Source organism: Onychomys torridus, chromosome 7, assembly GCF_903995425.1.
Source record: "Onychomys torridus chromosome 7, mOncTor1.1, whole genome shotgun sequence".
Classification (NCBI taxonomy): Eukaryota; Metazoa; Chordata; class Mammalia; order Rodentia; family Cricetidae; genus Onychomys; species Onychomys torridus.
In genome coordinates this window covers 76476446-76504390 of record NC_050449.1, presented here as the reverse complement: position 1 = coordinate 76504390, position 27945 = coordinate 76476446, and the positions used below count along the sequence as shown (strand labels likewise).

Below are 27945 nucleotides of genomic sequence, written 5' to 3'. Positions count from 1 at the left end.
TGTGTGAGAGAGAGAGAGAGAGAGAGCGAGAGAGAGAGAGAGAGAGAGAGAGAGAGAAGGCATCAGATGCCACAGAGTTGGAGTTACAAGTAGTTGTAAGCTGCCTGCACGCATGCTGGGAAACAAACCGTACACCACTGAGCCATCTCCCTGTCTAGCCCTGAAAACATTCCTTAGTTAATGCTGATCAGAACTAAATCATAAGTGCACTGCACATGTAAACATGCGTTTTGGGCTACATCTTAAATTCAAAACTGGAAAGATTAACAGAGACCTACATCATACAGTGAAACCATCTCAACAACTACAGTGACTTGGAAACCTAACTTTTTAAGTTCTGCTCTTCTCTTGTGAAATTAGAAAACCATTATTTTCTTCTACACATGTTTCAGAGCCCATATTTCACTGTGAAATAGATGGCGCAGAATTCAGCCTTGAATTCCTTCAGTGCGGTCAATATTTAGCTTTATTCCATTTCATAATGGACAACAGATGCTCGCAAATAAAAATACTTTAGTCCAACTTTAGTCCAGTTCTATATTTAGAAGAACTAGTCACAAGACAGTGGAGAAATTAAATTTCCCAAGAGGCCACATTTTGTTCTCAGTATTATATCATACTGCTATATGGTTGTTTGTTTCTGATAACATGTCCATCCTATCAACACTGAGAAAGACAAATTGAGTGATAATTTATTTTTCAAAACAGAGTTTGAGGTTAGAGAACCATGGTGTTTGAATGACTGTGGCCCCATGGCCTCATGTGTTTGAATACTTGGTCCTCAGTTGGAACTGTTTGGGAAGGGTTGGGAAGTGTGGCCTTGTTAGAGGAGGTATGTTCCTGGAGGTAGACTCTGAGGTATAAAAAGACTTGCGCCATTCCCAGGGTCACTCACTCTCCTGGCTGTGTCTCAGGATGTAAGCTCACAGCTATGTCACAGGCCTGCCTGCTTCTGTGTTCTCTGTCACGATAGCCATGGACTCTAATCCTCTGAAATGGAAGCCCCAGATTAAATGCCTTCTTTCCTAAATTGCCTTGGTCATGGTGTTTTATCAGCGCGATAGTAATGTAACCAAAACAAGAACCTTGTTTGGACTCGAATAACTGTTTTGCCTCCATGTTTGGGGATATTTTGTGACCAAGCTGGGGAGAGACACAGTTTAGGACTGAAGCTGACATAAAAGGCAAAGAACAGGGACAGAGACGCTCTGTGGCTTTGATGAGGTAATTCAAATGTGAGGTCAAACCAAGCTAAAATAAAAGAAAATCACTCTACTTCTAGAGTTTCTAATTGCGTGTTTGTTATTTATGGCAAACTTATCTGGGTATTTTATGAAGTGTCATAAACTGCTGTTTTCCAGAAGTGTGCTAGACTATGAATGCACAGAATTCCTGTCAGAAACAAGGAAGACAATATACTGGACTGAAGAGATTGCTCAGTGACCACATCCACTTCCTGATCTCATAAATGACCCAAGTTTTGTTCCAAACATCAATATTAGGTGGGTCACTACTCCCTGTAACTCCAGCTCCAGGGATCCAAAACCATTTTCTGGTCTTTACAGGCATCTGTACACATGTGACTTTTGCACACACGCACACACCCCTGTACACATACACTCCTACAGATAATAGATATAAATCTTGAAAAGAAAATAAAGGTACTAAATGATTTCAAAACACTTTTTTAAAATGTAGCTGAGCTGGACGTCAAGAAGTGAGACTGGTCTTGGGGGTCACAATAAGAAAATGTGAGTTCTTAAAAAATTAGCTGAGCCTTAGAGCTGGCATTATCCTTAAGGTGCTTGCCAACAGTTATTCCAGGTTTGAGTTTTAGTTGGCTGTAGATGAATTTCTGAACAGTCTTATTAAATAAGAAACACAGAGCCAAATACAGAGGTGCAAGCCATAGAGATCAGAGCACTAGCCATGAACTAACCTTAGGTCACCACCTCACCGTAGCTTCCCAAGAAAGCCTCTTCCTGTCTAACCTGCGCCTTTATTGCCTTGCTGTTCTGCCTTCTCATTGGCTCTAAGCCCAGCCATATCACTTCCTCATCACTGTCTGTCTATATAGACTTCCAGGTCTCTATGGTTGGTACTTGGATTAAAGGCGTATGTCACCATGCTTGGCTGTGTCCTTGAACACACAGAGACTCTGCCTGCCATGTGATCTGATTAAGGGTGTGTGTGTTACCACTGCCTGACTGCTGTTTATGGCTATGACCTCTGATCTCCAGGCAAACTTTATTTATTAACATACAAATAAAATATCACATTTCAGCACAAATAAAATATCACCACAGGTGGCTTTGTGTCACCAATAGAAGCCAAAGCCAGGGATCTCGGTAGAAAAGAAGGTAGGATCTGGAACATGGTGAAACAAGGTCCACTTGAAGCATGCTATCCTCAGAGGGAGAATCCATAGCAAATGTTACCCAGAGAATCAAGGTGCCCATCTCATTCATCTCTGTGGATGCAACAGAAGTCAAGAAAAATTCCCTTCAAGCTCTGTTAAGTACAAACCATATGCCTATGGGTTTCCCACTGAAATGCATATTGCCTGGAAAGCCCAAATTAGAAATGGAAGTTTTGTTTTAGTTTGTTTCTTTTTATAGACTTGGGGTTGTACCCAAGTCCTAGAACAAGCTTAGTGTCCTGCCACTAAGCTCCTAGAAACTGGGTCCCAGTTAGCAATGACCTTGGTACTGTGGTTAATGAAGAGATGTACTTTAAATGCAGGCTTCAGATTTTTTTTCTCATAAACTTGTGAAATGATCATTTTAAAAACTGATTAGCATATATGGAAACAAGCAATCAGGAATGCAAGACAGCATGGATCTCGGTAGAAGTTGCTGTACATTAATAAAGACATGACACTGTCAGCCCTTTGGCAGGTAGCCAAAGACCTGCAGAGAAACTTAAAACTGAAAATGCTTATGTGAGAAACTTATCTGAAAACACCAGAAAGAGAAGAGCAACACAGATCTTGAAGATACAGGAGTGAGTTAATAAAAACAAGAGTAGAAATGAATGAAGTAAAATAACGAGAACAAACAAACGAAAACCTCCACATACTTTTGGGTCAACAAAACCAACAGTGGTTCTGTGAGACCAATGGCCTTGGGGTGGGCTTGGGGGTGGGGTGAGATTGGCTAAGAACAGAAAGAGAATGCAAAAATAGATGTACTAAGAATGGAAAAGGGTACAGCTGACAAGTAGGCAGAGATCACAAACGACAAAGGGGTATATAAGTAACTTTAAAAGAACTCACTTGGTAAGTTCTCTGGAATGAACAAAAGACATGAAAAGTTTCCCAAATGGACTCAAAATTGGTCTTGAGGCAGCAAGCACAGAGCATCATAATTCGCCTTTCAGGGACAATGAATGGAACCTGGTGGCTTCCCAGGAGAAGGCAAGACGGGAACGAAAGAGAACTCCAAGCCTGAAGTTTCAGTGGCAGAAGAGAAGAGCCCCACGGGATCCCTTGTTTATCTAATCTCATTTGTTATCAGAGTCAAGAAGAGGAAAAGATAGGGATGAAGCCCAGAAAATCACTAATGCAAAGGCAAAAATGAATAAATGAACGAATAGATAAATAAACAAATAAACGGATAGATAGATAGATAGATAGATAGATAGATAGATAAGTAAGTAAGTAAGTAGATAGATAGATAGATAGATAGATAAATAAACAAATAAACGGATAGATAGATAGATAGATAGATAGATAAGTAAGTAAGTAGATAGATAGATAGATAGATAGATAGATAGATAGATAGATAGATAGATAAATAAATAAATAAATAAATAAATAAATAAATAAATAAATAAATAAATGCTGTTTAAATGCTAATTACAAGTCTGGGCATATGGCTCAGTCAGTAAAGTGCTTACGGATCAAACATAAGGACCATAGTTTGGGTCCCAGCACCCGTGTAAAAGAGTGGGGCATGTGGGCACTTGCCTGTAAGGTCAGTGGTGAGTCAACCTCTAGCCTCTACATACATGCTGTGTATACGTGCCAACCACAAACATGTACACAACTATGCCAAACAATAGTTAATTAAGCTCATCATATATAGAAAAGGCAGTGAACTACCACAAAGTGGGGCCTATTCTAAAAATAGAAGTTAATTTAACATTAGAAATTCTGGAGCTCACTGACACATGAAAGGACACATAATTTCAGTATGTCACAGAAAAAGAAATAGTTTATAACATTTGGTAATCATTCTAGAGACAAATTCTCAGGGAACAAGTTATTAGCAAGAATTTCTTTGACCAAAATAGGAGTGAAAAGAATTTAGAGCAAACTAGTAAGGCATTGTAATAATCCCCAATGTAGCTATTGACGTTCAACACTGCAGTGATTGTAGAGTAATTAGAAAGGGGGAGCTGTAAGGATGGGAAAGTAAATTATTTCTATTATTATTCAGGGATAAGAGTGGAAACACTGAAGGAATCATTCCCAGTGTAGAAAAACACTGGAATTAGGCTAGGAATATTTTAGCTAAGTCACCAGCTACAAGGTTAATAAGTGATAACCAGTAACATTGTCATAAAATATCAAGAAGTAACTAGAAAATTAAAACATTTAAAATCTGCTATTTATCTAAGTAAAAATGAAAAAAATACCCAGGAAGAGGCCTTTTCGGTTTAAGTTCATTTTGAACCTATTCCTTAAGATAACACCAACAGAAACCTTGGCTGTCATTTGACTGGAATTTCAGAAGGGAATAAAAGTAAAAATATATCTTTTAAAAGCAAACTTTCAATTGATTATTGCTTTTGACCCATCTGAGCCCACTTCTAAATGATGGTGTCTATAATCCCTAGACCTAAGCTAATTAATGAGCATCTCTAAGCACACACACACACACACACACACACACTATTACCAATGACTGACAGGATCTACTGAATCATGAACTCACATCCACCAGTGTCACACTCACAGGACACATTCAGAGTCCTCTATCTCCCCCTCTCCTTTCCCAGTGTCTTAAAGAGTTTGTACTTCCCCACCCCTCACCCCAGTTCCATTCTGTTCTTGGACTTCTTCCTGGGAGAAGATAGAAGTAAGTATATGGGTTCAATTTACCATTTAAATTTTTTTTAATTCGTTGATTTATCATTAGTGGTGTGTGTGTGTGTGTGTGTGTGTGTGTGTGTGTGTGTGTGTGTGTGTGTGTATGTGTAGTGCCCATGGAACATATGTGGAGGTCAGAGGACAACTTTAGGGATTCCACTGTCCCCTTCCACCCTGAGTTCTAGGGCTAGAAATCATGAGGTTAGGATTGCTCAGCAAACGCCTTTACCCACTGAGCCTTCTCAGCAGCCCTCAGGTAACCAGTTTTTATCAAAGGCCTGCTATGACTTTCCAGAAACATGTCTGAGGGAAATCAGGCACTCACAGGGAAAGCAGGTTTATCAGGTTTTTGTTTGGTAACCATAGACAGAGTATGCCCTTTTGACAGCAGGGCAGGTGGCTCTGAGGAACTCTAACCAGTAGACTGCAATCGCGTTCATTGGCTGAGCTTGTACGTCAAGTTTACTTAACCTGCACTGAGGTATTACCAGTGAGTGAGTCACAGTCAAGGATAACAGATGGTTCCCGGCAGATATGAAAATATTGTTGTGTGTGGGGAGAGCTGATTCAATGTGACCTCTCTCAGAAGTAGGGTAAGGGAGTTCAAAGTGCCCTGATGACAGGACATTGGTGCCCTTGCACATGAATAAACTAAATGTGACGACGGGGATGGACCCCTTTCTGTCCTGTGACCGAGAAGTGAAAGCAGTGGCCTGCCATTTAGATCAGCTGTTCACAGCTGCTGGGCACTGTTGGCTACTGCTGGGCTTTACAGCTCTCTGATATTACAAATGGACCTCAAGGTGGGTCTTTACAACTGATATGGGTGTAGAAATACTTTTTAATGATGACCTTAAAAGATAATAGTAAAATTTAAAGAAGGCCAACAATGTAAAGAACATTACTAATCCATGTATCTATAGCACAACAAAATTGCAATTCTATTTTCTTTCAAAACTCGTAACTCAGCACAAAATCAAATTTCCTTTCATCTTCAGATCTTCTGCCCTGTTTCCAAATCCCTGGAGCTCAAGGTAACCCCTCAAAGATTTCCCTCCATTTAACTCTTACCTTCTCAGAACCATGAATTGGGAACCTTTGCTCAAAGCCTATCTGTCAGGGAGGGCCTTGTAATGAACTTTATACATTTTCAATCTTTGTAGTGGGTAGCTCCTCTTGATCCTGGGTCTTCAGAATCCTCTCAGCCCCGCCTTGTGGGCGTGACCATTACCAAAGCCTCAATGGGGGTTGGAACTTCCAGGCCAAGGCTGGAATGGCTACCCACTACATCTCCCCCTTTTGTCTAAATAAGAAGGTTCTAACCTAATACAAGACTATATACAAAGAAATGGTTATCAAATATTGTCTAGGAGTAATGAGGGATAATGACCTAGATAAGTTGGAACTACAATCAATGCAAACAATATCAAGCAAAAAACAAATACTAAAATCCAGGGAAGTCTAGAGCGTGGGTAGGTGGCATGTTACAAAGATCATTCCAAAAGGTGTCCTATCCTAAAGAACCTGAGTCTAAAACTTAATATATTCTATCTAAGATATTATATATATATACTATGTTGTAACTATAACTGCTAATCTTCAACCTCATCAAAGACCTGAGAAGGAATATAATAATACCTGAGAAATGGGAGGACACAAGCAACTTTTGGGAGTCTTGCAAGAGTAGACAGAGACAGCTGGCAGCCTGGACAGTCACCTAATGATTTTCAGCATCGTTGGTGCATTAAAATTGGCTACAGGTCTAGAGTATCTGACAGACCATTTTCAGAAGCAGGAATTCTGAAAGACTATCTTACCCTGTCTTGGCAAAGTACAGTGGTCGCTTTCCTGTTGTCTCACTTGTCCAGAAAGGACAGCATTCATACTGTTAGCAGTTGAGGCAAGGACAGTTCTTTGCCCAGTAGGCCATTTTGTGCCAAGAAGACAAACTTCCAAATGGAAATGTCTTAGAAGCCCAATATTCTCTCTGGATCAAATTGGTGCTGCCAGGAGCAATTGTGTCTCACATCAACAGAATTCTAAGTTATTTAAATGCCATATTCTCTAGGTCCATTAAGTGTTTGAAGATTACCTGTCCATCCGACCTATGTATTTATAAATCTGGATAACCTAACTAACATAATTATAGAAATGATAAGCATAGGTGACAATAAATCTATAAGTCTTATCTACCTAAACAACCTAAGGACTAACAGGGCAAACAGTATGTAAGCAAATGTGCAGTAAAAGGACAATGACTTTAAAATTGTGACAATACACAAAATATCTTTAACAGATGTAGCAGGAATCTTAAAAGTTGGGTTTGAGTTTCATTAACAAGTACTTTTAAGTTTCATGCTACATCTGGCACCCAACATTCGTGGTATGAATTCATGAAAAAGCCTCTTGCCTGTGGCCTTGTGAGCCCCAGCTCAGGCCCGAGCTACACTCGGCAGGCTGTGGTGGAGCATGCTGGTAGGATTTACTGAAGAAGGCAGAGGCAGGAGGATCCCAAGTTGAGGCCGGCCTAGGAGAAGCTTCGGCCGGGGCAGAGACACAAATAGTGTCGGTGGGACCATGGAGGCAGTGGCTGCTGCTTCGAGTTGGCGGCTGCTTCTCATCGTGTTGGTGACTTTGGTGATGCTGCTACCTAGAACAAAGAATTTACTGCTGCTTGTTCAGAGAAGAATTGCCAGGACCAGCATGTTAGAAGAAAGCATCGGCAAAGGTCAGTTTGGAAACGGTTGGCAAGAGAAATGCTGGGGAGAAATTGCTGTGAAGATTTTCTCTTCTAGGGAAGAATGTTCATGGTTCCAAAAGACAGACATTTATCAGACTGTGATTACTCCAAACCACAGAGGAGGCACCAAAAAAAAAAAAAAAAAAAAAAAAAAAAAAAAAAAAAAAAAAAATCTAAAGGGAACCATGATCATGCCTAACAGTGACTGTGAAATCTTCAAAAGGATGATGGGACTCCACAATGATGATGCCACATGGACTATAGTAAAGCCATTAACACCATGGAAAGATCAACTTTGGACTACAAACTACTTAAAACAATTTGAGATGGCTAGCTGAGATGATCCAGCCTGACAGACTACTTGAACAAGGACTTGAAACAAGCCCTGCACTTTCTCATTATGCAGCGGCTGGACAAATGATACAGGACTTGACAATTAACCCAAAAATAGAGTTTTTGTTTAAAAAAGAAAAAGGAGACTATAGATATGAGGTAGATCACTGAATCTACCCTGAGAAAAAAGATAAAGAAATAATAGAATAAATGGGTAGATCATTGAATCTACTCTAAAAAGAGAAAGATGACAAAAGGTAGATTATTGAATCTATTATGAAAAGAGAGAATATTTACATGATAAGATAAAAAGAGAGATTATGGAACCTACTTTTAAAAAAAAAGAACTACTTGTTTTAAATAGGATAAGTAATGAAAAATTTTTTTGTCTGAATTTATCAAATGTTACTGGACTGGACATTGTTAATATATATAATGGAGTTTTTATCTGAATTTGTCAAATGTTAATGGACTAGACATTGTTAATGTAATTCTTGACTGTATATATTGTATATACTTATTGGATAGTTTTTCTTGTATTAGTTATAACCTTTTATTAATTTTAGACAAAAACAGGGGAAATGTGGTGAGTATTGTGTTCCTTGAAACATTGTGTGTTCCCCGAAATAAACATATCTGGGGTCAGAGAACAGACAGCCACTAGAACAAAGCCAAAAATGGTGGCTAGAAAATGGGTGAGAGCAAGCCATAACAGAAGTTGGGTGGTGGTGGTTCACACCTTTAATCCCAGCACTTGGGAGGCAGAGCTAGCCAGATCTCTGAGTTCAAGGCCACTTTAGAAACAGCTAAGCATGGTGACCCATGCCTTTAATCCCAGAAACCCAACCTTTAATCCCAGGGAGTGGAGGCAGAAAGAGAAAGGTATATAAGGCATGAGGACCAGGAACTCAAGAAGGAGTAAAGCATGTAGTTAGTTAAGCATGCTCTGATCTTCCAGCATTCACCCCAATAACTGGCCTCGGGTTTGATTTCATTAACAAGTACTTTTAAGATTCCTGCTACATCTGGCGCCCATTCCTGCTACAAACAGAGGTGGGAATGTATAGTGCAATATGCAATATGATAATAATCCTAAATATATATCAGTATACAGAATATCTTAAATGGAAGTAGAACATACATACAGTATGACAGATATAAATTTACATTTGTATCAATAAACAAGTATTTCAAATAAGAGTAAAAATATGTGTACATTATAACAAACATGGTTCTGTATTTGTATCAATATACAAATTATCTTAAACAGGAATATAAAAAGTTTATATTTGTATCAACATATAAGAATTCATAACAGTGCAAATTATCTAAGGCTTCTATTTTACTAAATTTGTTTATGAATGTATACGATAATCTACCATAATATCTTATACTTATCCATTCCATTTCTTTTTTTTCCAAGTGCTGTGGGATGTTCTGTATGTCAAATGTGTTGCTCTGATTGGGTAAAATAAATAAAGTGTTGATTGGCCAGTAGCCAGGCAGGAAGGATAGGGTAGGTGGGACAAGGAGGAGGAGAATGCTGGGAAGTAAAGGCTGGAAGAGAGACACTGCCAGCCGCCGCCACGACAAGGAGGATGTAAGTTACTGGTAAGCCACAAGCCACGTGGCAAAGTATAGATTAATAAAAATGGGCTAAATATAAGAGTAAGAGCTAGACAATGGTAGGCCTGAGCTAATGGCCAAACAGTTTAAATAATATAAGTGTCTGTGTGTTTATTTTATAAGTGGGATGTCGGACTGACAGGGCTTGGCAGGGGCTGGAGAGAAGGTCTCCAACTACAAATCTTAAACAATTGATCTAATGACCGCAAGCCTAGGAAGTCAGCCGGGGGCTTTGTTTCTAAATTCATCACAAGGGAACCTTGTCTTCTTGGAAAATGCCCTTGCTCTGCTTTTCTCCCCTTTGCGAGTGAACAGTGTCTATAATCAATAACTGTTAATCCGATCTTTATCATTCTCTTTGCAAGTAAAGGAATGTATATAGGGAGAAAAAATATAAAAAAATCAGTATGTATTCCATATTTTTAAAATTAGTTTATTATTGTAGGGGGACCATGTATGCCAGGAGAAGAGAATTTTGGGTGGGGAGGGACCAGACGAACCCATCCAAAGCACTCTGGACACAGAATTAGAAAAGGCTGGCTTAGATGGTAGTGGCGCCACGGCAGTGTCGGAGAATACCATCAAGTGCTGTCATTTTCTTCTTAGTGAAAAAGGATTCAAACATAACAGCCAACGGCTCACACTTGGCATGGAGGTGTCCACACCAGCCAGCCAGGGAGCTTCCAATCCATAGGCCAGCATCTTGCTGTTGGAGCGACACCGTTTGCTTTTTTCCATCTTTTGAGGAAAATGGGATTTCCAAACAAAACAAAGTTAATTGAGAAAAAAACAAAAAACAAAACAAATTTTAAAAAATGCTTCTTTTCATTTAGAAAAATATTTTTTGGTGTGTAAGTGTCAATTGTGTCTAGAAGATTGGTATAGTTTTTTTTTTTTCTCTCTCTCTCTCTCTCTCATATTTTCTGACCACATGCGTGTCAACTTTAGAAAACCAATTAGTGATGTGGAAGCATTCTGAAGCAAGGTGCTAGTGTCTTCTCGATGGAACAATTAGCTTTGCTACAGTAACACAGTAATTAAGAATTCTGCATGTTTATGGTGAATGTCTCCAATGCCAACCAAAAACGGGATCATTGCCATTTTCTACTAGATGCAGTGTGCAAAATGATCAGATTTGAGGAAAGAGTACGTCTTAAGCAAATGAAAGAAATAACAAGTACACGTTTAAAAGAGTGTGAGGGGGGAAGGGGCTGGAGAGATGGCTCAGTGGTTAAGAGCACTGACTGAATCCCCAACTCCCATATGGCAGCTCACAACTGTCTGTAACTTCAGTTCCAGGAAATCCAAAACCCTCAAAGGCACACAAGCACCAATGAACATAAAATAAAAATTACAAAGAGTATGATGAAACATTTTCAGCCTCATAGGTTAAATGTCCATTTTTAAGAAGCCAATAATTAATGGAAGGCATAAAACAAAATACTCATTTGTTCAAATCATGTTCTGCTGCATTTAGCTAAAAAGAATGTAAGACTGTTTTCTTTACCCCAGAGTAGCTCATATCCTAAAGAAGAATATTACTGAAAATGCCTAGAATTAAAGCTGTATCAAACATCATGGTCAGTCCTGTATGGCCTTGAGAGGAGAGCAATCAGGGAAAGATCCAGAGGGGATCTGAAACAAATGCAGGTAAGACTGCATGAAAGGCCAGCACGTGACTCCACACAGTATAGACACTGTAGTGTGCCATTCCCTTCCTCTCCTGAACACTGAAAAGTATCTTGTACTAAGCTTCTTTCAAACAATTATTCCCAGTAAATAAGCTCCCCACTCTCTAGTTTCTCCAGCTGAGATAATGCATTTCTTTTTTTTTTTTTTTTTTTTTTTTTTTTTTTTTTTTTTTTTTTTTTACTGTTTTGTCAGCTTTTCTGTTGAGAGTGTTTTGTGATTTGTGACTATTTTTTTTCTACATCACCAATTTGGCTAGAAGCCTCTTGCTATGTCTGTGTCTACATTCCCTTCTAAAGAATCACTTTATATTGTTACATATAATTCACATTCCCTTCCATTCTCCCCCTTCCCTGTCTCTTTAATTTTATTCCCTTTTTTGGGTAATATTTCAGTACTTAAGTATCAAGAATTGGGAATCCTCATTGGCCCCTGCCAATAAACTGGCTCGGAGGGTAAAGGCACTTACCACACATGCTTGAGAACTTGAGTTTGATCCTCAGGACCCACATAAAGGTGGACAGAGAAGACTGACTACACAAAGTTGTCCTCTCAAACTGTTTAGAAATTCCACTTTCCTCAAAAGATGGATGAAAGCAAATGACGTCACTCCGCCAGCAAAATGCTGGGCTATGGACTTGAGGCTCCCTGGCTGGCTGGTTTCGACACCTCCATGCTAAGTGTGAGCCGTTGGCTGTTATGCTTAAATTTTTTTTTTTTTCCTAAAAAGCAAAATGACAGCTCTTGATGACACTGTCCAGCACTGTCCTGGTGCCACCATCATTTAAGCCTTCGCTAATCCTGTATGCAGAGCACTTCAGATGGGTCTGGTCTCTCCCCACCCAAAATTCTTTTCTCCTTCAAGTGCTGCTGCAGGGAAGATCCACCAGGCATGCACACAAGTGTGCATGATCGCAAATCATGCCCGCAGGGCTAGGAATGGGTTCCATCTGTTGTTACTAAGCAGCTTCGAGATGGTGGGACATTAACATTAAAAGGATTAAAGCTTGCGTTGACAGGGGCTGACATGCAAGAATTAGATTGAAGGTTAACAGCTGGAATGCTCAAGAAAATAAATAGTAAGAGAGGGAATTTGGAGTGCCTAGGTGTAAGATGCATGTTGGGATTATCTCCAAAACACTTTAGAAATGTTCCATTCAGTATCTCTAAAAGGTAGAATTAGCATCAGCTCCCATCAATGATTGCAGAATATAGGGGAAATGCCTTAGGTAGAGTTAATCATCATTTAAGCTAAGTATTATGACACACTGGAAACTTTTTTTTTTTGAGAAATGATTGATCCTACCACTAGAAAAACATGCCAATATTAAAAATCAAGAAGACTTGTTAAGACTCAGGAGGCAGTTTTTCTCTGAGCATATTAACAAGAAAAATAATTTACAAGTCTGAACAGCACAAGTTAAGTTTGATTGAAAGTTCTTATACAGCTGGGAGGTGGTGGCGCACACCTTTAATCCCAGCACTCGGGAGGCAGAGGCAGGCGGATCTCTGTGAGTTCGAGGCCAGCCTGGTCTACAGAGTGAGATCCAGGACAGGCACCAAAACTACACAGAGAAACCCTGTCTCAAAAAACAAACAAACAAACAAACAAGTTCTACAACAGGCATGAGGTGCATCCCAACTTACACTTGACAAGGTTGACATAACCAAGGATGTAAGTATCCACGAGTTCCATTCCACCTAAAACCATGGACCACCTACTGAGTATCACCAGGATGTGGTAGACCTCATATAAAATGAAAATTTGGTCCCTACTCCAGTGCTGCTAAGGCAGGAAGTGAGTGATGTTTAGCAGGAAGCACTCCAGCTGACACTCATGCTCGCCAAAGCTGAGTGAGAGGCACACACCTATTTTACAGCCGTTCTCCTCCGTCTCTAGAGCAGACTCTACTTATCTCTACTAGTGAATTACTTCTGAGCATTGTCCACACCGGTTGAGGGGGACACTCATTACTGAAGTTCAAGGTTCTTACTGACGTCACCAGTAAATTCATCTTTGCTCTGAGAAATCAAAGGATGAGCCCAGTATGTTCAAGGACAGAAGAGAAAAGAAGCTTTCCTTTCTCTTAGGTAGTCCTGAGACTGTAGGAAGGACAGTTAAATATATCGGCTTGGTAACTTAATACTTTTAAGTACGTTTATTCTCATTTTCTTCATTGCCTGCTGTTAAGCATAAAGATTGTTAGCTTCTTGGATAATCCTTTGATTCACATAAGCTCTGTACTTGAAAAATAAAATCATGCTTTTTAGACTTTAAAGTCTCTAATATCCAACTCAAGCCCTGCTAGTTTATAAATTCCTCTATCTCTAGGCTTTGTAGTCTATAGTTTATATCTTATAGTATTAGTGGTCATTTACGGTTCTTTAGTAAATTGTATTTTGCTGATTCTAAGATGCACTTTTTTCATACTCACTTGGCAGAAATCAGGATTGTCATGTTAATTCTTACTAACAGTAACTCTACACAATTATAAAGGAGATTGAATAATCTGGCTAAAGTAAGCAGTGTATAATATATATATAAAATCTCCGACTGATACTCATGCCTACCAAAGTTGAGAGGCACACACCTATTTTACAATCATTTTCCATGTTCTCTAGAGCAGAATCCACTTATCTCTTCTGGTGAATGTGTGTGTGTGTGTGTGTGTATGTCAGGAAGTTATATATATATATATATATATATATATATATATATATATATATATATATATATATATATTTCACATAAAGTATTTTATTTTAAGAGGCCTAAAAAAAAAATCTGTCAATGAATTTTTGGATTTAAATCCTCCAGGGTCAATCCAGAAGACACAACATCTTATTTCATGTGAAACAGGGCACACAGTTTCATGTGTGTCTTTACATTTTCTCTTCACCCTTGAAATTATGACTCTATAAATTATATTTCTTCAGAAATTAAAGAGTGCCTGAAAATTTGTTCTAAGTCATGTACGTAGGCAACTTCTCTTTGGGATAAAGAACGTTGTCCGTGTTAGAAGTGTTTGGAAAAGGTGCACACATCCCCAGAACTAGAAAGATCACCCTTGGTAATTCAACCAGTTAATATTAACATGTGATGGGTGAAAGCAGCTACAGGTAAGAAATTTTCTACTCTGAGATACAATATAATTCATTATCTTGGAAACAACAACAGACAGTTTAAGAGAATAATGAGATTGTCTTTTTTGCCATACTCAAGTATGGTGTCCCCTTGTAGCCATCCCAGCATTGGCCTGGAAGTTCCAACCCCCATTGAGGCTTCAGTAATGGTCACGCCCACAAGGCAGAGGACCATAAGGAGGAGGAAGCAGAAGACCCAAGATCGGGAAGAGGGCTCTCTCTTGGGGCTGGGACGCTGGACGCAGGAGGTAGACCGAGCCGAGTTCTCCAGAGAACACCGCCACACTGCGCCATACCTTTGCTAGACCCTACAACCTATCCCTTCATTTGTAAGTTACCCCACAAAATAAACCTCCCTTTTAACTATGTGGAGTGGCCTTAATAATTTTACCAATATCCCCTGACCCCCAGGCTCAAGTATCTGAACATCCAGTTCCCAGCTGATTGTGCTGTTTGAAGAGCTTTAGGAGGAGTGGCCTTGCTGGAGGGAGTATATCACTCTACATGGGATTTGAGAGTTTAAGGACTCAGCCACCTTTAGTTGGCTCTCTCTGTATCATGCTTACCCCTTAAGGTGTGAGCTCTCGGCTTGCTGCTCCTGCTGCCTCTGCCCTGGAATCATGGACACTAAACTCTTTCTTCTAGAAGTTGCCTTAGTCATGGTGCTTTACACAACAGAAAAATAACTAGAAAAATACACGGAAATTCCACAACTGAGTAATTTCTTTGGAAGTGAAAAAGGAAAACTCTGGGCCCTTTCTTGCAGACCAGACACTGAGTCTGAGGTCTCAAGTATAGTCTTATGCTATAGCCAAAGACAGACCTCACACAGCAGTGGTCCCAGATGATTACGAAGGAGCTGAAATGTCCCCATCTCTTTGTGATACTGTGGTCATCTCACTCACAGGGCAAGGCATCACTCCTGTGTTTGTGGTAAAGAAACTTGCTCTGCCATCGTTAGTAAAGAAATATTTCACCTGCCATTATGTAAAGCGTCTAATGTCTGAGGATGGTGATAAATTATCACCTAGCATATGTATTAACTATACTTTTTGTTGTTATTTTAGAATGTATTCCTTGTACTTATAAACAGAAAGAAAAGGTAGACTGTAAAGTAGCCTCGGGGGAGCACCTGGGAGGTACTGTAGAAGTAGAAGGCCTTGTCATAACAGAAGACAACCCTGTGAGTGTCGTTGCCCCTGAAGACCATCCGATGGCACAGTGATGAAGGTGGACAATGGTGACAGTGAAGGTCCCAAGCCCCTGTAGGGCTAGTATAATATGCGTGTTTGTATCTCTGTTTTTAACTAAATAAGTAATAAATAAATAAAAGTATTAAAATTAAAAATATGAAAAACTTCTAGAATAAAGAGATAGCTATGCAATGTTTGTACTTTAAGCTCAGGATTAAAGGGCTTCAAGTTAAAAGAAATTTAAAAGCTTATAAAGTACAAGAATTACAAAGTTGTAACGTGTGTTATTTTGGCAAACTGTGGTGTGGTTGAGCTCACTGAGAACCTGACTCTGTAAGGGGAGAGCCCCCATTTCAGACCCATCGTTTGTCTCAAAGCGTCCTCTGAGGTCCCTTGTCTAGGCATAGGCTGAGCCCCTAATTCTGTGTGGGAAGGGAAAAGAACAGCAAAACAGAACAAGAGTAAAACCAGGTAGAAGGAGAACCTTTTTGCAACAGATGTTACTACTGTTTATCCCATGACAAAAAACAAGCTCCACAGGAAGAGAAGCCAGGGCTCTGGGAAGCTCATTGCTGATGACGGCAGAGAGGACCTGCCTCAAAGGGGAATTTGGGGTGACTACTTCAGTGTCCCCCCCACCCTGAAGTTGCTACGGGATGCTGTGAGTGTCAGATTTGGTGATGTTATCACTACCTGTTGTCTATTCGTTGTTTTACTTGGAAGCCTCACCCAAGAGGACACGGTGTCTGGGACTCTCTCCATCTAGAACCCTAGCTACTGCTCTACTGATGGATGCTTTCCCAGCGCTTCTGATGAACATTTATTAGCCCTGATTTGTTGATGTTATCTTTCTGATCTTATTTGTTCTCTTCCTTGGAGGCCTCACCAAAGAGACTTAGATTGTAGAACACTATTTTAACTATGTAACTGTATTTGTTTGTGCTGCAGAATACTACTTTAACTGTGGAAAGGGGTGTTATTTTTGTTGATGCTGCATTTGCTTAATGATGTAAGGATGTGTGTGTTTATTATGTAAATTATTACATAAAATTAGGTTGCATCTATTTTGCTTTGCCTGACTAAGGCACCTGATGGTCTAATAAAGAGCTGAACGGCCAATATCTGGGCAAGAGAGAGGATAGGCGAGGCTGGCAGGCAGAGAGAATAAATAGGAGAAATCTAGGCTCAAGAAGAATGAGAGGAAGAGGAGGAGAGAACAAGGGAGATGCCTGGGGCAAGAAGCCAGGCAGACACCAGACAGACAGACAGACACAGGGAAGCAGTAAAAGTAAGAAATACAGAAAAAAGAAAGGTAAAAAACCCCAAGGCAAAAGGTAGACAAAGAGAAACAGGTTAATTTAAGTTAAAAGAGCTAGCCAGAAACTAACCTAAGCTAGGCCGAGCATTCAAGACTAATAATAAGTCTCAGTATCGTGATTTGGGAGCTGGTTGGTGGCCCAAAAGAAAAAGCCTGGTACAGACTTCTGTGACTGTCTCAACAAAGCTTCCCCAGCTGATTTCTGCTAGATGTGGTGTTGAACACACTATTTGATGATGTTTTGTTACCAGTCTGTCTGTCTGTCTATGCATTTGCCTACTATCTACCTATCACTTGTTATTAATTCTTTGGCTTTGGCTTGCTATAACTTAAAAAACTCAGTCATTCAAAACCAATTGTATACCTATCATTGATCATTCTCCAGAACATATAGAACATAAGCTAGAGCCAATTTATTATTGGAAGAAAAACTTTAAATAAATGTAATGTAGGTCAGGTATAATGTGTTTACAATGTCCCCAGAAGTGGACAGTCACATACTAGATTTTCATTTTCACTCACCTCTTTACCCACTGACTCAGGCATAGCAACATCCACTCCTACAAGCTCACTCACAGTGAGTGCCTATGTTCAGGTAACATTTAACTTTTTGTACTTTCTTTTCATCACACCTTTTCTATGTTCAGATATGTTTATATGCAGAAATGTCCACCTCTGCTGTTTCCTTCAGTATTTAGTCCAGCCATATGCTTTACAAGTCTGCAGCCTCAGAACAGTAGGCTATATTATGAACCTAGGGGTCTAGAAGACTGACCCTCAAGGTTTGCATATGCTTCATCTACAGTGTTTATACAGTGGTAAAACCACCCACCAGCACATTTCTTAGAAGCCTTGTCACTAAGCAAAACATGGCTGTTTACTAGCCCTGAAAATATGATCTTTCACGGGCAAGAAGAATTTCCAAGCCTTTACCATAATTTACAAATTCCATTGTGTCATGCCTCTCACCAAGAAAAATAATTCCCATATTTTTAAATCAATAGGCATGTTATAAACCATGAGGTTTCAGGGGGGGAAATACTTCACAGATAATGTTAGTAGGATGTGTCTCATCTTGGAAACACTAAGATGTGATACAGATCATTAGAATGAGAGAGAGGAGAGCGGAGACTGCTTTCTCAGTGTCTGCTTTTATCTTTCTCCTGGGTCCAACGATTTAGTTTAGTACAGCAGTATGTATGCATTTAAACACCGAACTGTCTAGGCTACCTGCACGAGATACAGGCACAGATTCTTATAAGCATGTGTATGCGAACCCAGTGCCATTTGCCCTTCCTTCTTCACGCCCCTGGGAATATGGAACCAGTGGCTGGAAATTCAGCACCTTGAGCTTGGAAGCAGCTTTTTAAAGATAGAAGTGACTTGCTCAAGATGGCTGAACTGTCAGGTTGAAAGAAGGCAGACTTCTGACTGCCCCATAAGACATACCAGCACTGCCTGCATGTTCAGGCTTCTTCTAAGTCAAGTGTAATTATCTGTCTTGTTTTAGCCGTGGATATATATACCCCAACCTATCTTAAATGGAATATGCAGTGATTCTGTTTTCATAGTGCCTGAATATCTACAGACGTAGGTATTATAATCACTAGAAAGAAATATCTCTCATAACAAGAAAGCATTTTTTCCTCTGACCTGTGCATTGTGTCTGATTAGTAACTTTAAGTCACTTACAGGCTTGGTTCATGGCCACTCAGAAAAAAAATGGATTAGGGAATTCTAACAAATCAAGGGGCATCTATACGTTCCTGCCTAATTAATTAGTTGGGTTATTCTCTCTGACTTTTGTGTTTTATCGAATTCTTTCAACAACTTCTGCAGCTGTCCTTCTTGCATTCAGATATAGAATTCAACATATGTTTAATAAATAAATTTCACACATAAAGAAGAGAACCCATTTAAGTTTTTATAATCTCAAGCCCAAAGTCTGGGAAGCATTATGATAAATGGCCATCTAACGCCTGAAAGTGAGTCTGAACTGTAACTATTTTCTTCAGTCAGTTTTCCTGTGTAATGAAACATATTAAACTCAATGGCTTTCCAAAGCAAATGATTCTTCCACATTCACACATTGGTGGGTTGTCTGGATTTCTGCCCATTTGGCTTTAAGGTGCAGGTTGGTCCAAGTCCATACCACGTGTCTCTCATTCTTCTTATCTCACACTCCCCAGAGCACATTCTTCTCATAGTAAAGTCCCCACCAAGCCTTTGTTTGCATCACATCTATTAGTACCTCACTGACTAAAGTGAATCCCACAGGTAAGCATGATGTCAAAAGGAAGAAAAGAACACTTTCATGCTATGGATAGTAGAGACACTTAATATTCATATAAGAAAGTGAAGAATTGAACATAATTATCCATTGTGCCACAGTTCTCAATAAAAAAATCTATTAGACAAATTGGTAAATGTGGCAGTGAGTGTAGCTGATTGTACATTGAAGCATTTCAAATGACCAGACAAAACAAATGCCAGACAATACTGAGTACACCCAATTCAAAGAACTGAAGTGTGGAGGGATTGGGGCGCAGGCATGTTTGGATATTCATTAACCAGTGTGTGCAGGAGAGTAGAGGGAAGAGCCAGAGACCATGAGGGAGCTACATGAAAAGAATTCCACTTCCATCCCAAGAGAGGAACTGAGCAATGATCATCTGTTCAGATGAGTCTATAGCGGCATCATCTTAACCCCTCCTTACCAAAATTCTATCATTACTGACATAGAGAGATCTCCTACTGGTTAAGAGCACTTCCTGTTCTTCCAGAGGTTCAATTCCCAGCTGACACATGGTGGCTTACAACCATACGTGACTCCAGTTTCAAGGGAGCAGTGTCCTTTTCTGGCCTTTGTGGGCATGGGGAACACATATGGTGCATGGGTATACATGCAAACAAAACACCCATACAAATAAATGTTTTTAATTGAATAAAAAACGTATCATTACTAGTTGAGAAATATTTTCCCTTTAGACTCACACCTATGATTTTTAATGAGACTCAATTTTGTTTCATTTGTGGAAATTTATTTTGACAAAGTATATCATCATTGCTTTGAAATACCGTAACAACGAACCGAACAGAAAACTGAGTCTTCCTAAGGGGTTCAGTAACATCCACAGGATGACCAAGACTAGACATCTAAGAATAGCTCCCGCTCATGGAGTGGAATTCTGTAGATGGGGGATACCACTGACGAGGCTTCAAACTTAAACTCTCTTGGTTGTTTGGGGAAATAGTTTTCCAAAAATGAACAACATAGCATTTGGATAAGACGTAACTTAGAAAATAATTATGTGAGGGCAGGCCCTCAGTTGGCTGACCTGGGAAGGTCACTACATACCAGCTTTAAGGACTGAGCTCAGCTGCCTGTCTGCCCTTGAAGAGGCTCAGCATCTAGCATGTCTGCATCTGCAGAAGAGGCTTCATGTGAATAGACTCAGGGTGACATGCAGAGCATGTGAGTTCTAATTCAGAAAAGAATCAGCAGGCATGGCTGGAGGGAGAACAAGAAATGAAGAAAGACTTTATCCTAATGTAAGTATCACCTGAAGATGTCCAGAGCCATTTGGAATTTCAGGTCAAAGAAATAACAACAAATAATGCTGAAGATGTGAACAAAAGAGAATCTTATGGTGGTATTGTGTTCCCCACAATATTGTGCACCCTAATAAATTTATCTGGGGTCAGAGAACAGACAGCCACTAGAACAGAGCCAGAAATGGTGGCTAGAAAATGGGTCAGAGCAAGCCATAGCAGAAGTTGGGCGGTGGTGGTACACACCTTTAATCCCAGCACTTGGGAGGCAGAGCCAGCCAGATCTCTGAGTTCAAGGCCACTTTAGAAACTGCTAAGCATGGTGACACATGCCTTTAATCCCAGAAACCGAACCTTTAATCCCAGGCAGTGGAGGCAGAAAGGGAAAGATTACATAGGCGTGAAGACCAGAAACTAGAAGCTTTTGGCTGGTTAAGCTTTTAGGTTTGGAGCAGCACAGTTCAGAGACAGCGATTTGGATGAGAACTCAGAAGCTTGCAGTCTGAGGAAACAGGACCAGCTGAGGAACTGGCAAGGTGAGGAAGCTGTGGCTTGTTCTGCTTCTCTGATCTTCCAGCATTCACCCCAATAACTGGCCTCGGGTTTGAATTTATTAATAAGACCTATTAAGATTCATGCTACAGAATCTTATAACATTGCTGGTGGAAATGTAAATTAACTGAGCCAGTGTGGAAGCTTTCCTAAAAAGTAGAAACAGATCTACCAGATGAGTGGCCCATTCCTGGGACTCCATTCCCAAAGGACTCCCCGAGAACATTTCAGAGATCCTTAAACATGAGTGTTTACTGCAGCACTGTTCACAATGGCTAAGTTTTGAAACCAACACAGGTGTCCAGCAACACACAAATAGACGAAGATGTGCTGTGCATATATGATTTCTTCTAGCCATGAGGAAGAACTAAGTTGGTCAGCTGCAAGAAAATGGATGCAATTGGAGATAATCATATTTAGTGAATTAAGCCGGTCTCAGAATGACAAATGTCGTGTTTTCTCATGTGTGCTCCCCAGATTTAACAGATGCAGAAAATCACGCATGGATATATGAGAACAAAAGGGACGAAGGAGAGGGGGTGGAGCAAGACAAAAGGGATGGGAACACAGGGGAGAGGCTCAATATTGAAAACACACTTCTACAGAAACTTGAGCACTTTAAAAAGAAGTTTTTAATTCATCTCTTCCTGGAAGTTGAAAGGACAAGTCCCTGGAAGGCGGTCACGTGAGTTTAGTCATTGGGCACAGTTAGTGGAGGTGCTTATCAGATGATATGAAAACAATGAATTGAGGAAAAACAACATCAGTGTTCTCTTTCATTTTCTATTGGACAACATGCTACCTCTTCCAGGAAGCCCTCTGAGAATTTTCTAAATAGAATTAACTTTGTTCTCCCTTATAAGTCCCATAAAATTGGATTGTATACTGACTCTGACCTTTCTAGTATTTCTAATATTATGTAAAATTAATATGTATCATGCAATATATATACATATGTATATATTCCACTAGGCTGTAAATTTAGGGAAACAAGTATTTATTAAACAATGTCAATGAGTATTATAAGTGCCATTAAAACACTTGTATAATTTAACATGACCTCCACATACATTTTTGCTTTGTTTTCTCTCTCTGTCTCTGTCTGTCTCTGTCTCTGTATCTGTCTCTGTCTCTCTCTCCCTCTCTCTCTCATAAAGGCCCTAGAAGTGGTGCTGGAGCGATGGCCCAGAGTTGAGTGCTTACTGCTCTTCTGGAGCACCTAATTTGGGTTCCCAGAACCCATGTCAACCAGCCCACAACCTCCCATAACTCCAGCTCCAGGGGATCTGGCCCTCTTCAAGCTTCCATGGGCACCTTTTCTCATGTACACAATACCCTCCCACATACTCTTAATGAAAAATAAAAATTAAATCTTTAATTTAAAAAAAAGAGCCCTGGAAGAGTTTTGTATGCTTTTCAGCACTACATATTATATTTTGTGAAATTTTTAGGGGGTTTAATTAAAATAATGTTGTGTAGATGTGAGGTAGAATCAAAATACTTTCAAAATATTTATCTTAATATTTAAGTATTTATCACCTAAATACCCATGCGTATCTGTCACAGGTATTTAGGTGCCTGCAGAGGCCAGAAGACTACATCAGATCCCACAGAGCTTGAATCACAGGAATTGTGAACTGCCAACATGGGGGCTAGAAACTGAACTTGGGTCCTCTGGAGGAGCAACAAATGTTCTTAACCCCTTAAAGCCATCTCTATAGCCTCCAAATGTTCCCTTTCTGTTGTTTGCTGGAGTCCTGGTCAGTACTGCACAGCTCCGTGTACAGTGTGTTCATTAGAAGAAAAGTAAAGACCTAAGCCAGCCTTCCTGCAGGTGATTCTGTTGAGGACCCAAAACCATGCCAGGTCCCACCAGTACACTGCCAGCTTCCCATTGTTACACGAATCCTAAATGGTCTTATAATAAAAACCTGGAGCCAGATATCAGGGTAAAAGCTGAAAGATCAGAGAAGCAGAGCAAGCCACAGCCACCACCTCTTACCTCAACAACTCCTCAGCCTGAAAGGGTTGGAGTTCCTGTCTCCTCCTGTGCCTGTCTCAACCTTCCTAGTGCTAGGATTAAAGGTGTGTGGTCCCAAGTGCTGGAATTAAAGGTGTGAACCACCACTGCCTGGCTCTATTTCTCTTTTAGACTGGATTGATCTCATGTAGCCCAGTACAGCCTTGAACTCACCAAAATCCAGATGGATCTCTGCTTCTGCCTCCCAAGTGCTAAAAGGATTAAAGATGTGTGCCACCACTGCCTGACCTCTATGGTTAATCTAGTGGCTGTCTTTGCCCTCTGATCTTCAGGCAAACTTTATTTGTTAAGATTATAAACAAAATATCACCACAGGCCATAGCCCTGTTTTAACATTTTTCTGTTGAAAATAAACTGAAACTGTCAACTCACACAGATATCCTTCTGTCATTACAACTCAAAGGGTAAGTACACCATGCTGCTGTGGATATCACTCTGTATAAATAAAATGCTGATTGGCCAGTAGCCAGGCAGGAAGTATAAGCAGGACAAGCAGAGAAAAGAATTGTGAGAACAGGAAGTCTGAGGAGGAGACACCAGCCTGCTGTCCAGGATGCAACATGTAAAGGCAACAGGTAAAGCCACAGAACACGTGGCGACATATAGATTAACAGAAATGGGCTGAGTTTAAGTATAAGAGCTAGTCAGTGGTAGGCCTGAGCTAATGGCCAAGCAGTTTAATTAATATAAGCTTCTGAGTGATTGTTTTATAAGTGGTTGTAGGGTCCATGGGGCTGGGCAAGACTGGAGAAAACTTCAGGTACACCATGCAATGGAAGTTTCTCCAACCCACAATGTGCCAGTGCCTCCTGGCCTTTGTGCCATCTATTTTCACACAGAATTTGAAAATCACGACTGAAAAACAGCTTACCTCTTACTTGTTCTTCAAGACAACTCTAAGTGGAGGCTACTCTGTGTCAAAAGCTGTCTCTCATTTTTTCTATATGCAAACTGCCCACAGTTCTTTGGAACATGTAGTTTATTCAAAATGAGATGGGATGGCAGATGGTTAATTTCTGATGCAAAGTTTCCTTATTAAAGACAAAAATTTAGAATAGCAGTAAGAAGCTAAATATTATTATTCAAATGGGATGTGAGATTTGTAAAAAAGAATAAAATTAGAGGACCAGAAAAGGCAGTGATAATTTGAGAAGCAACTGATGGTGTTTTCTATTTACAATACAATCAGGAAGTAGCTAAGCCAGGAGTCTTGGAGTTTCAACTCTAACTCAGGTTTTGTGTGTGTGTGTGTGTGTGTGTGTGTGTGTGTGTGTGTGTGTGTGTGTTTCCCATGAGTATTGTGAATGCATCAGATGATAGTAAAGCCTGCCAACTCTAGTGGCTGTTTCTTCACAAACCAGATCCTGGGTTAGTAAATCAGGAAGTGACAGGATGGGTAGGTTCAGTTGGATTTGAATCTTGGAAGGACTCCCCCTGCCGGCACTGCAGAGAAACTTCTGGAAGGGAAAGACACTAGTGAAATCTCCTACTGCTATAGTAATATTCTAGGAAAGTAAAGCCAGGAGACAATGAATGGAAAATGTTTTGAGAGGTAAATTCAACTGGCATTACAACATGTGGGCTGAGGCAGGCAGAAAGATGGATGTGAAATTAGGATGACAAATTGCTGCTGTGACAGTCTTAGTGCTTCCCACTGTTTTCAAGCCCACCATGATCTTCTGAGGCACTGAGATATGAAACATAAAGATAGGAGTATCCCACTTTCCCAACTAAGAGTAAAGGAAATATCTAATACTCAAACAGTATGACTGAGGACCATCACATTCTCCCCACAACGTAGTTCTAGGCAGTTGTTGTTCCTATTAGCCTTCAGTAAAAAGAAACAAACATCTTATTCATTTACATGGAACTCCCACCCCATATCTGCCACACCTGGCACTCTGGAAGGCAGCCAGTTCTGCATCCCAGGTAGTCCTCCAATATAGGGGCCCACTGACCTGAAAGTACCCAAGCAGAAGGTTCAGGGGCCCCGTGGACCCTTGTCTGGCCATACTCATTTATATTCACAATTCTGTGTTCTTCTGATTTTAAGAAAGGAACCCAGCATTTTATATGTCAGGTCCAACACCTGAATTGTCCACTCTCTCTGCAGCTGTGAAAATCACTTCTCCCCATACTGGAGAAGAAAGATGCTGTCTCCTGCCTCTCTGGTCTAGTTCACACTGTGCCACACTGGTAAGCCTGGCTTTTTCAGTTGTGACTCTCCAGTGGCAGAGTGTCATTTCAGTATGGACAAAGGCAGAAATCATGCTGTGTCCATCTAAGGAAGATGCTTAGATCATTGTACACAAGTCATGACCAGATGCAGTCATTTCCAAGTTGGCCCAGACTCTGGGATGAGTGCCAGGCACCAGACTCAGCCTTCTCCTGCCAGGTTTCCTCTAAGAGTCATCTGTGGTTCTTAACACAGTTGACCTTAGACCAGGACACTTCAGTAATCAAAATCACTGTAGTGGTACTGAAACTTGAAACATCAGGGTCTCCTTTTTCCTTGTTGTTCAAATCTTAGATGGTCTTTTAATAAAAAAAACCCAGAGCCAGATATCAGGGTGAAAGCTGAAAGATCAAAGGAGCAGAACAGCCAGTCACCAGTTCTTACCTCTTTGAAATCCTCAGCCTAAAGAGAGTGAGTTCCTGTTTCCTCAGGCCTTATATACCTTTCTCTGCCCTCCCATATTACTTCCTGGAATTAAAGGCATGTGTGCTTTCCAAGCAAAGGCATGATCTCAAGTGCTGGGATTAAAGATGTGTGCCACCACTGCCTGACCTCTATACCTAATCTAGTGGCTGGCTCTGTCCTCTGACCCTCAGGCAAACTTTATTAGGGTACACAATATATCACCACCTTCCTTCTCAACTTCTTTGGCCCCCATGAAGTCCTACTAACTACTTTCCTAAGAAGACATCAAGCCTGGAAGGGAAGACAGGCATGTACCATCTGCCCAGAGCATAAGCTCCATTGGTTTCTTAGCCACCATTTCTGCATAAAAATCAACCATTGTTTATCTTCTATCAATAGAAATGAAATGAATCATTACAACTTTTCTCCTGTAGTGCAAAGAGAGATTTCAATCATATGTCTTCCTAGATATGAATATGCATTTGTTTTTGTTTTTGTTTTGTCTGTTGTTTTTTGTTTGTTTTGTATTTTTCTGAAACAGAGTTTCTCTATGTAGCCCTGGCTACCCTGGAACTCACTCTGTAGATCAGGGTGGCCTTGAACTCAAAGAGGCCTCTTGCTTTTCGAGTGCTGAGATTAAAGGTATGGGCCACCACCACCCATACATGTTTGTATGCTTCAAATAGCATGATCTCAATTTTTATTCTCTTCCTCTCTCTCTCTCTCTCTCTCTCTCTCTCTCTCTCTCTCTCTCTCACACACACACACACACACACACACACACACACACACACACAAACACCTTGGACTCTTAAAATTACACTTCCTTTAAATACCCTCAAACAAACCCATGTGCATAAACAAACCTAATTAGAAACATTACTTGAGACACACTAGCGTCCTCTGTGCTTCAGGAACTTGAGAGATTGCTTTAGAGACTCGACCTTCCAAAATTGCTACCTTGGTGTCTTCAAACTCAGAGTAGAAGTCTCTGGCTATGGATATGCCAAACCAATTGGCCTTAGCCTAAGGTACCTGAGCAATTAGAAACATCACAGTGACGATGACATTTGGTGCCTCAGGGTCCCCTCCGGTGCTGACATGGCTGCTCTAAGGACAGCGAACAGCCCTTTGGCTGCTGTGCACATACACACACAGACAGCATAGATCAATGTCAGATGTCTTCTTTAATTGCTTTCCATTATATTTTTTGAGACAAGATCTCTCTCGAGGCTGGAACTCACCACTGAGCTAGGCTGGCAGTCCAGTAAGCTCCAGAGATCCACCTATCTCTCTGTCCCCAACTCCTTCCAGGCCCAGCTTTTACATGGGAGCTGGAGATCTGAACTCGGGTCCTCATGCTTGCACACTAAGCAGTTTGCCCACTGAGCTGCCTCTCCGGTCTCTGTATTTGACATTTGAGAAAACACATCCAAGAGCCTTTATCTTCCCTTCACCTTTAAAGAGCTAAGTTGGGTTGGCTTACGCACCATTTTAAAAACTCATATATAAGTAAATTCTGTCTGTTTTTAAGTGTGTGCCCTTCAATGAGTGTTGGGGTGTTTTTTGTGTTTGTTTGTTTGTTGCACCAAATGTGTGCAAGAGCTGGTGAAGGCCTGAAGAGGAACTGAGGTTACAGATGATTGTGAGCTACCATGTGGGTGCTGGGCAGTAATTGCTCTTAAGAGCTGAGCTATCTTTCCAGTCTCTTGATAAGCAAATTCTTAAATAAATTAAATTTCTGAAAGGACAAGCAGAACAATCCTCTAAGAACTTTGTCTTCAATAATTAAGAGGAAAATTACTCTGTAAACCATTAAAACATGTCATAAAAACACTTGGAAAAAAAACCTAAAATGTGTTTTAACTTTTACCATGTCCCAGCACTACGCTAAGATCTTGATATGTACTGATTTATTTAGCCTACATAACCCTACACAGTCAATACTACTCTTCTGAATTTAGGAATTGGTAAACTAAGGCACAATGCAGTTAGGTAAACTTTCCAATGGCTGTATATGGCAG

At 40.3% G+C, this 27945-nt stretch overlaps 1 protein-coding gene across 1 annotated transcript in view; it reads right to left on the bottom strand.

Moving 5' to 3' along the window:
- LOC118586583 overlaps positions 1-27945 on the bottom strand; it is a 174347-nt gene that overhangs the window by 87149 nt on the left and 59253 nt on the right. The window lies entirely within an intron of this gene.